An 11,811-nucleotide genomic window follows, 5' to 3' on the forward strand; every position below is an offset into this window, starting at 1 on the left:
ATGCTATCTAATCTATGTCTTCTATTTGGAAATTTAAGTCCATTGCTATTGAGAGTTAAGGCAGAAATATCTGATAAGTCCTGCTATGTTATACACCTATTGTTAGGAGCTGTGCCTGATGTACTCTTAATAAATTTACCTTGAACTCTTGTAGGGAACATTTTATATAACCAGTTCCTGTTCTTCTTGATCTTCTCTATGTAGGATATATTTGATTAAATTCTATAATGCTGATTTGATGGAAATACGTTGTTTCAAGTTGTCTTTGTCATGAAATATGTTTATTTATCCTTTAAATGTAAAGGAAAGTTTGGCTTGGGACCGTATTCACGGTTGGTAGTTGTTTACCTTTAGTGTTTGTCATACATCATTCCAGGCTCTCCTTTTTACCATATCAGCTAAGAAATCTGTTTTTATTCTGACTGTATATCCTTTATAAATAATCAATCTTTTCTCTACGGCAGCTTTAAGAATCCTTTCCTTGATCGTTAATGATCCTCTAATGGATTATGATGTCATGGTGGATTGTTCAGTTCTAGAATTCTGTGTTTGTTTAAAGGCTTCTCTTCTCTGAATGAGCCTATCTCTTTGGATGTTTGGCATGTTCTCTGCTAGAATTCTGTAATATGTTTCCCATCCATTTAGTTTCCTGCTCTTCTCCTTCTTGATACCTATCTCCTCAAAATTTGATCTTCTAACTGAGTCTTGACGTTCTGGCAAGATCATTTCTTATTTCTTGGATTTGTTCTAAATGATTGTTTCCTCTTCCCTATTAGAGCTATTTTGTATTTGGCCCTGAGATTATCTTCTATGTCATCTATTTGCTGTGGAGACTTTCTACTTTGTTTTTGATTTCCCCGTCTTCTAGTTGGTAATTTTTTAGGGGTTCTGTCTCTCTATTAAACCTTTGTTTTAGGTCTTTTATGGACTTTATGTACATTTTTTTTGGATCCAGTCATGGGGACTTAACTCTGGGCCTGGGCACTGTCCCTCAGCTCTTCAGCTCAAGGCTAGCGCTCGACCACTTGAGCCACAGTGCCACTTCCGGGTTTTTTCTTTTTCTTTTTTTTTTGCTTATGTGGTGCTGATGAATTGGACTCAGGTCCTCAGGCATGCAAGACAAGTGCTCTACCACTGAGCCACCTTCCCAGCCCTCTGTACATTTTTTCTTTGGGTGGGGGAGTTGCAAGCGTTGTTTTCTTAGCTGTGTCTTCTCTCATATCTTTTAACTAGGCATCCATTTTTTCTTGGACTCCCTTGACTTCTCAGAATTTATTTATCTTTCTGTTTGTAGTCTTCATGAATTATTTTGCTAATCTTTGGTTGGTCTCATTTGTTCACAAATTTCCTTGTAGAGGTTTTCTATCTTTCCATTAATCACATTTTTCAGCAGTATCTGTAATACGTTTGGTAACTCTCTTCTAGGTCCTTGATTGTCTGTTTTAATGCCTGGTTATTTACTGTGTGAATTATACTACCTTGAGGTCACTTTTCTTGTATTTTTCTGATTTGTTTTGTCCATTTGGAGGTTTTCTTTGGAGGATCTATGACCTTAATAGGTGACTCTCTATGTTCTTGGTTGATTTGCCAGGTCTTTGTTTGGTCTCCTGTTATGATTTGTTTTTCTGGAATTGCATTTTTGTCAGGTCCATTAAGTGTAGTAATAGAAATCAGTTGTGGTGAGATGTTGTGATGTTAATATTTGTGGTTCCAGTGACAGTTCGGAATGTCCAGTGGTATGGTGAATTGTCTATGTGTACGGATGTGGCTTTCTCTGATGTATGCTTCTGTTCCTGCTTTTTTCCATGTTGCCCATTTATTTCCAGACTGCAGATGTGCTTTTGAATGTGTTGGCCAACACAGTTATAGCAGTCAACTACCTGGCTGGCACCTTTTCATAGAATTCTGTTTTCTTGTGAAGACAGTATAAAATCTTCTTATGAATTATATGTTTATAGTTATGTCAATTTTTATAGCTGCATATCTATAATTATAGCTGATTTGATGTGACCCTCTAGAAGTGGAGTATCTGCTAGGACTATAAACCTCTGTTTCATTAGAGATTGCTAGAATAATTTTCTGTTGTTATTCTATCATTGTTTTTCCTCTTCCTCAGATTTATTTTTTATATTGTGTATGTTTTCACATAATTTAGGATTTGTAATTGTTGTATCAGGTTATTTTTGTTTTTCTGCTTATATTACGTTGAAGTAGTGATTTCAGGCTTGTATGAAGAAACAGAAAGAGACAGAATGTATCTTATTATATTGAGAGAAAGAAGACATTTTAACCTATTTACTACAAATAAATTCATATTAAGCAAAGCTAATGAAAATAATTACTTTTTTACTCTTCAAAGGATGAGTATAGTATTCTTGGATATGTTGGAAGAAAAGACTTTAGACTCATTGCAATTGCTAACTTACATTGAAATTACTGCCTAAACGTTCTTCTTCAGAAAGGCAAAAGCTCCATTGCTTTCATATTAGTATTATAAAATCATAATAGATGCATGTTGAATTGTTTTCCTCTGCTTTTTTTCAATTCCATTCTTCATCCATTAGGTATCTAGGGCTTTGAATAACCAATTCCTTAAAATACGTATATTTCTTATATTGTGATGTAAATCTCAGTAATATAAATATGAATTTATCTTTGATTCTTATCTTGAGCTACATTCATATGAAATTTATGGAGTCTCAATCAAGAAACCTGACTATTTTACTCTATTCTATGTTTTAATCAATCAATCCATTCTCTTTAGAAATATGTTCTCATCTTTTATATTGCTCCAGTAAACAGAATGTGTTTCTAGTAATTTTACTGACATAAATATAAAGTTTGGAACAAGAAGACAACCTCCCCCCATTATCACTTTAAAGAAAACCCTTGGGGATTATTTTATATATAAAAATAAAAAAGTGCAATGCAATGTTTATACATGAATAACATAATGGTTAAGTCAATTAGACATAAGAACTGCCACAGCAATTCTCAATTGACTTAAAGGCACCAAAATATTGTGTTCATGAATATCAGTCATTTAAAAAAATAACTAGTCAATACAAAGTTTATATTATATTTGAAATTTATAAAATGAAAATTACACTCAGATTTGTTGTCAATACCTGTTTCCAGGAATACATTTATTCAGCCAACAGGGAAACAAAAAATAAGGGTTTGTCACATATAATGAAAAACCTAGAAGCACACTGTCTTTCCTTAAGATGATAAGTACCTGCAAATTGTGTGATTTATTCAAAGATAATATAAACATTCATAAGAGGATTTGTGATCAGAAGTGATAGGTAAGCAAAGTAACTGGAAAACTGTATGCTTAAATTGAGCTTTCAATATAGGATGACAAATTTTCAATAAATGAGCCTATTATTCTGTATCTCTAACACACATACAGTATTCTACATTTTCCCACATACTCCCATTCTCTTACCTCGGTTCCTGGTTAATATTCTTCTTTTTCATGATGTCAATTCCTTCTAAAATAACAAGGTGGGCATTTTGTCCCTAGATCCAATACATTTTAGTATTTTGGAATAGTAATATGAATTCATGGAGTTTGACTTGAATGTCAAGTTTGAAGATGTTGTATTCAAGGTACTGTTAATTGACCTGAAACATACAAAGATACACGGTATACAAAGAAGGGACTTGATCTCGGGGAATCATACAGGTCCAAGTAAGATTCTGAATCAAAGAAAAGCAAGGGAACAAACATCAATCAACTATAATTACAGAGGAATGGAACTGATCTCCGATGTGTGTGTGTGTGTGTGTGTGTGTGTAGAGAGAGAGAGAGAGAAAGAGAGAGAGAGAATTTAGTGTGGCGTCCATATTTACACTTCATAGAGCATTACTTGTTAGGGAGGAGGTGCCCATATCAGAGCTGTGATACTACTGTCATCACTTTACTGCAAAAAACACTTGCTTAATCTCTAATTAAATTTGGAAAATAGACTAACATCTTATGTGATTGTTTTGACAATTAATTACTATATTGAAGGCCAAAGGGAGGAATTGGAGATCAATATAATCTTTTTCTTCTCTTCTAAATATTACACTGCAATAGATGTGATTTCAGGAGTCTTCTGCCATGTACTGCCAGTTCAATGACTAATATGCTTAATAATATGTAAATATGATAGGGAAACTGATCAGCAAGCAAGCACGAAGAACTAGTGATAAAATTGAGCTTTTGAGCAGGGTTGATGCAACTTTTAGGAATGTAATTCTTTCATATGAACTTCAAATTTTGTGGCTTTCCCTGTGTGACTAAATGCCAAGAAAGTACTGTAGAAACAAGAATTCTTGTTCAGCCAAGTAGAAAGTGCTCATGTTCCCATCCTCACGTTGCAAATTTCCATTCCCTATAGACTCTCTGTTAGAGTGCTTCTATTTAGTATATTTCAGCACTTCATCCTTCCCTGTGGGAGACAAGAAAAAAGATACTTTTGTTTGCGTATTAAATTACGTAAATTAGCATGTACAGGCATGATTTGTATAATTACAGAAGTTTGTAATAAATATAAGTAGGGATCATTTCACAATAAAAATATAATTAATATCACATAATAAGATTAGAAGTCACAGAATTTTTTGCATGCAAACGTACATTAGATTAGATGCAGAATTTCTATTTTGAGATAAACTTTATATTGAAGTATAATGCACTTTAAGAATGGAAACATTTTATTGTTTTGTTAATGGTTATTCATTTTCAGAAGTGGCAGTTTAATTTTGCTCTTTCTATAATATATTAAAATATTTGATTTTACTCCCTCTATTTCCTTTTTGTTACTCCTTTCTCCAAAGATCTTCTGTTTTTCACATAAAATTACATCTTTTTATATGCACATATAAAGTAACTTGGAAGATTTAAGCTAAACTGCAATTTAATCCAAGACGTACAGTGGATTATCAGGTTGAACAAAAAGGGGTATTTTCTGTTAACTTCTGAATTGAGTTATCATTATTATTATGGTTAGGGTTAGGATACCAGACAGAATTAGAATTAGGGTTAGAGAAATAGAAAATTTAGGCTCAACACAGGATGACCTATTGCAACAATAATACTCATAGCACACTGAACTGAAAATGAACTTTACACCATGGGGAGAGAAGAGTAATGGAGGTTGGAGAGGGAAGGGATAGTGGGACAACAACAAAGAAGGGGGTAACAATGCTCAACGAGACATGTACTCATTACCTTACACATGTAACTGTAATCCCTATGTAAGCCTCATTACAATAAAATAAAATTAAAAAGAAATGAAAAATAAAACTTGACAGGAAATAGAAAAACACTGTTAAAAATTTAGGGTCAAAATGCAAATAAAATTTAGACCTACACGCTGAGCAAGAGATAGCATAATTGTGAAATAGACGCTTGCTATTAACATTATGATTCGGTTATATGTAGGTTTAGGATTAGGCAAGGTGTTTCAGTTAGAGCTGGGTTTAGGATGAGAAAAAAAAAGTAAGATATTGTGTAAAACTGCCACATATTTTAAGAAGAATGAATAACATCAAAGTTAGAATGAATGAAAACAAGCGTGGGTGTTATTTTAAACATTCATATATAATTTGGTTTAAAGTGTTACTGTTTTAGTTCTTGTTAGGATTAGGGAAAGATAAGCTTTAGGGTAAAATTTAGTTTTCCACTAAGAAGTAGAAGCAAAAAAATGTGTGATTGAATAGAATCCAGACAATTTTCCTTACATTAACCATTTGGTGTTAATTCAGGTTGTGATTAGGATTAGATTTCTGGTTAAAGGAGGTTAAGGACTGAGTAAAGAAATATATTAAACTGGTGGCTCACGCCCATTATCCTACCTATTCAGGAAGCTGATTTCTGAGGATCGCATTTCAAAGCCAGCCCTGGCAGGAAAGTCTGTGAGAATTTTATCTCCAATTAACCACCAGAAAACCAGAAAGTGGTGCTGTGGCTCATGTGGTAAAGTGCACACCTTGAGCTAAAGAACTCAGGGATTATGCCCATGCCTAGAACTCAGGGATTAAGCCCAGACCCAGAGATGAAACCCCACAACCAACAAAGAGAAAAAAAAGGAATGGGATAAATGTTAATTAAATCTGAACTTATTTTAGGTTCTAGGAATTCAGGAAAAGCTGGGATAATGGACGTATAATGTATTTCATAATATCAGGATTTGAGATCAATTGGTTTAATGATTCCTCTTATGGAACAGGATAGGTTCAGAGATAAGAGTGAGAAAATCGGTAGGGTTTAGGAAGACTTGCAATTTATTTCAAGAATTACAAGTGGAATTTCAGTTAGGATTGCACAAAACCAGTATTTTTCATAAATTTTAGAATTGCGATACCATTTGTGTTAAGGTTATGGTTAGGATTCCAGCCACGTTTAGGGTTAGAGTGAAGGAGAAAAAAAAATGAAGCTCAAATTGATGGTAAATTTTGGAATAAGTCTGGTAAGAATTAGAATGAATTTGAATTAGAGTACTGCTATTGATATTAGAATCTACTTGCAATTAGGCTTATATTTATTCTCAATATTCCAGTTAAGATTAAGTTTAGGGTTAGAAAGTGACTAAGATATTGGAAAAAAATTGAAACCTATGTTTGGAAGGCATATTTGAATCAGTTAGGATGAATGAAAACTAGGGTAATACGAACTAGTAAATGTTAGTATTGACATAAAATTTGGATTAAAATCAGTGTCAGTATTTTGTTCTGATTATGATTAGTGTTATGAATAGGAAAGTTTTAGTAAAAATTGAGTTTTCACTATCAAGTAAAAACAAAAATGTGAGACTGAATAGTAACTAGAACATTACCATTATATATATATATATATATATATATATATATATATATATATTTCTCAGTGATCATTCTTGTAATGATTAATGAGAGTTTTCCAGCCAGGTTTAGGTTGAGAGTTAGCATTGAGTAATGGACTAGAGGATAAGTAAATATGAAATTGTTTTAGGATACAGTGGTTCAGGAAAAGGTAGGATCAATGGAAACTACAATGTTTTTCCTGATAAGAGAATTTGATGACAAGTAATATAATGGTTCATGTTAGGGAACAAGATAACTTCAGAGACAGATTCAGGAAATTTGTTGGAATTAGGGCAAATTGAAACTCCTTTCCAGAGTGAAAACTGGAATATTCATTCCAATGAATAAAAACTAGAGTATTTTTTAATATTAATTTTGGACTATTATTAGGTGGAAAGTTAGGTTTCAGTTCCAGCTGGGCTTAGTGTTAGCATTAGGGAAATGGAAATTTTAGGGTCAAACTGAAAGTAAATCTTCGAATAACAAGTCAAGATAGAATTAGGATGAATATGAAATACAAAACTGCTAATAATATTAGTATTGGGATATGATTAGTGTGAGGATTAGCCTGAATGTTCCAGTTAGGGTTCGTGTTAGAAAAATGACAAGATATTGAATAAAACTAGAAACTATTTTAAGAAAGATGAGTTGAATCAAAGATAGGATGTATAAATTTAATATATTTGTGTGGCTTTTTGAATGCAAAGGCAAGTGGTTCTAGGGTTAGGGTTACTTTTTTTAATTTATGAACTAATGAATTAAAGGCACAATTCTTTCTTTCTTATAAACTAAGACAGTCACGATTAGGGGAAAAATTCAATTTTCTACATGAAAATGTGTCTTAAAATATTTTCCAACCAGCATTAAATAATAGTGAGCAGGATGTCATTTATTAAAATTAGGTAAGTTGATGATACAGCTTTCAAAAATATCCAAACACATAGGATTGGAACTCAGATATATCATTGGGAAAACAGATCTTGTACTTGCTCTAGCTGGGAAATTGTGTGTGTGTGTGTGTGTGTGTGTGTGTGTGTGTGTGTGTGTGTGTGTGTGTGTGGCGGGGGGGCCCTGTTGTCAGCTTATTCTGTGGAAGTATGGCATTATACCACGTAGTCACAAGTTTTCTTCTGGCTTTTTAATAGTTAATTTCAGATGCATATCTCATGGATTTTCCTTTCTGGACTTAATCTTCTGATCCCCAGCAATCCTTGGGTTAGTATTACTGTGGGTGCTACCACAAAGTGACAGTTCATTAAACTGGGAGCAATATGGAAGTACTTGTGCAAGATACAAAGTAACCAGTTCATTAATGTGGGAGTAACAGGATCACATTAGCTTGCCTTGAACATTGTTTCTGATGAGTTTAACTGAAGTCCAAAGTATAATCCAAACCTATTAGCCACACTGTATGAAGTAGCACATATTCATGATGTAGAATATGTACAATGAATTAAATCCTGAATCAAAACACTTTGTTGGGTTTGTAGCAAAGAAATAGAGTGTCATTGAAATGAAGTCCAGACAGGAGGCCGTAGCGAGCAGCAGAGCATTTGCTTAGTATGTGTCCAACCCCCAGGACCATAAAGATGTAGAAGAAAGTGAAAGTGTAGGAGAAAGAGGAAAGGAAAGGAGGAGGAAGGGGTAAGAGAGGAGAAAGGGCATAGCACGAGAGAGAAGAGGAGGGGACAGGGAGAAAATAGAGGTAGGAGAGAAGGAAGAGGGAAACAGGAACCTAGGGATGAGGAGCAGGAGAGGAGGCAGGAAGAGGAAGATAAATGTAAGATAACAACTAGAGCTGTTGGAAAATATTTTGCATAAGCGATCTACATGTGCAGGCAGGATTATTTTCTAATCAGAGAAATAGCTAGATAGGTGACAATATGGGTGATACCTGTTGCTTGGTCATTTTATTCTCTTTCTTCAGTGAGGTATTCAGAAGAAATATTGAGTTTGGTGTTTTACAGATACACTTCAGGATTTCTTTACATGAATCAAACATGGGAAAGGACTAAATGCAACTTCTCTTAATTAAAAAATAATAGAAGCTATATGTATTGGTGTTACTATGCATGAAGAAATCCTGGAGATTTCTGGTTAATTCAGAGGTCCCCATGGAAAAATATAGGACAAGAGGAAAGCAAAACTGTTTTTAAAGTGTAATAGGTTATCATTAATGAATAGTTTTCCTGGACATTTTTCGTTTTTCTTTTTCTTTTTTTTTTTTTTTTGCCAATTGTTCATTGCTCCAAGGCTGTGCCCTGGAGCCCTTTCCAAGTCACTACGTGAAACTCCATTTCTGTAGTCCCTGTGGGTGTGGGTGCCTTCTTAGGTCACCCGTTGAAATGTGGGGCCAACTCCCTTACGGTAGATGTGCTGTGAGTGGATGTGTGTGCATGCTCCCCAGTATTGCTAGGTGAACCCCGCCCACACTTCCCACTTAACTTCCCAGTCTCAGTTGCTCCTTTTCACCCAGCAGCTGGCAGCTATGGGGCTAGAGTTGAGGCCACTGCTGCCCTCTCCTCCTCCAGTTGTGCTAGTACTGGTCTTTTGTGCTCCTGAGTGCGTGGCCCATCCTCGGGAGACTCTGTTCTGGAGTCACTGCCTGTCCCCATGAGTGCGGGGTGGGGGAAACCATGTTTGTACACTGCACAGTCCATGGGTAAAGGAAGGTTGAGCATGCAGTCTGCCTCCTTGGGGACAGGTAGCCCAACCTTGGTTCACCTCATCAGGCTTTAAGGGGGTCTGGGGACTGGAGCCATGTGCTGGCCCCTCTGCCAGCCGGCTTGTGACAGCTGCAGCAGCTCAGCAATTTCGAGCCCCTTCAGCATCTCTGTGGACCTCCATTTTCTGGTCCCTGTGGAGTTGGATACAGGTCCAACCCTACATATGCTCATCCATGCCAGAGGAGCCTGGATTTGCAGCACACCAGCTGCAGCACAGAGGGACTGAAGCCCCTTTGGCTTTGCTGTGTAGTCTCCTCCATCAACCTTCTGGCCCATATGGGCCCAGCTCTGGGTACCATTCCAGGGATACTCCATTTGGAGGCAATGGGCTCACTCCCTACCCTCGTTGTTCTCCAAAGCAGGGGAATGGGCCTGGCCTTGGCAGTGTAGTCTGCACAGATGGAAGGCAGGACTTGGCGTCTGCCCTGCCTTCTCCCTTGGCTTTGACATCTGAGTCTGGCTTGCTTGGTTTGGTCACTAATGGAGACTTGTTGGCTACAGCCCACCGCAACAAATGCTATACTTGCTGCAGCAGCAATGCAGTGTCCTGGGCCCCCTTAGGGTCACCACATGGACCTCTGATGGGTCTACATGGGCTGGGTGTGGGTTTCATCACAGGACTCCCAATAGGGAGTGCCACTCCCCTTCGTGGTACTGCAAGCAAGAGGTGGCACATATAATATCTACTTTCTAACACTTTCCTTTATTGAGGAAAACAGAACTGGGAGATACAAATAAGTTTTATAAAAACAAAATATATAAACTATATCACTTCCACCTGTTAAACCATTGTAATATTTTTTAATCCAGTACGAATTCTGTCTGTAATTACTTACTTTACACTTGAATGTAACTAATGTAATATATTTTGTGTGTATTTTACTATTCTAGTATAACATTATTTGTACTACTTACATACAATTTTTTTTTCAAATTCTGAGATTTAATCACATGTTTACGGGTCAGAGATTTGTTGTACTTTTATTTCAGTTTTCCATTATGGCCTTATGAATACAAAAAATAAAATCCATTCTTGCTAGCAAAAAGTTCAATGATTTTGAACTAGAGACTCAAGGATAGAGCATTACATATCATACAGTAGTATGTATCGCTTTGTTTAATACTGTTCCATAAACTAATTAGTAATTCAGGTAGCAGCCACTTCATCTGGCATGCTGGTCTGTCTGTTGAAGTAGGATCCTAGTTGCAGCATCTTCATATGGGACCCTTGTGTGCACCTCTCCTGGGACTGTAGGAGAAGATCAGGGTGCACCTGCTGTCAGACTAGGGCAGCAACCCGGCAGCTGCTGCGTGAATGACAAATTGCCACTGACTCACATCTAGCACATGCCTGCCACTTGCGCCTGGGCCTTGAGGATCAGCCCCTGGGAGCACACATACACCACAGGGCAGGGGCCGCCCACCTAGGAAGAAGTACAGATTGAACAGAAGCCAGTCTGTGGATCAGCTTGTACAATATTTATCCTTCGTGGAGCACAGGACTATTCTGCTCTGCTGTGGAGAGAAGACAAGAAAGACAGGCCCTGGAGGGGTGATGCCAACTTTTGTACTCAGGCTGACAAGGAAACTTTCTTCCATGCTCTCTCGAGCAGGCTCAGGAATCCCTTCCATGCTCCTTGTCCATGGAGTAGCAGCCAGAGACACTCACATCTTGTATTCCTGGCTGCTTTTTGGAGTTTGCTTGTTAATTTATTCAGAGAGCCCCTCCCTCAGACAGCAGAGTTATATTCTGGGTTTTGTAAAAACGTTCAACATCTGAGCATTCCCAGGGTTTTTTTTATTGTTTCTTGTAAATGCGTTGTGAAATTTGTGTTTTAGGTGTTGAGGTGCGGGAGGAGGAGCCAGATTATGAACATAGTTTCCTACAAGCCTTTCATCTAAAAATGAAAATAGATTCTCTCTAAAAATGCCTTTCAGGAAATAAATTTGAGATGGAGAAAAGGTTGTTTTCGCATGAGATGAAAATGTGCTATTTTTATATGCATGTTTTATGCATTCAAATTACACTTAAGTAATTCACTATCTAGGAACAATCGTCCAGACCTAAGAATTAAGTGTTTTGTGAGCTATAGGCAGGGTTATCACAAAAGACCTCTTTGCTATTCGGGGTCTTTTACTGTTCCATCTGACTTTTTGGATTGCTTCTTCTATTTCATTGAAGAGTGAGATTGGGATATTGATAAGGATCACATTGAATTTGGATATAGCCTTTCGCAGTATTGCCATT

This window comes from Dipodomys spectabilis, unplaced genomic scaffold (genome assembly GCF_019054845.1).
Source record: "Dipodomys spectabilis isolate Male_0828 unplaced genomic scaffold, ASM1905484v1 ptg000078l, whole genome shotgun sequence".
Taxonomy (NCBI): Eukaryota; Metazoa; Chordata; class Mammalia; order Rodentia; family Heteromyidae; genus Dipodomys; species Dipodomys spectabilis.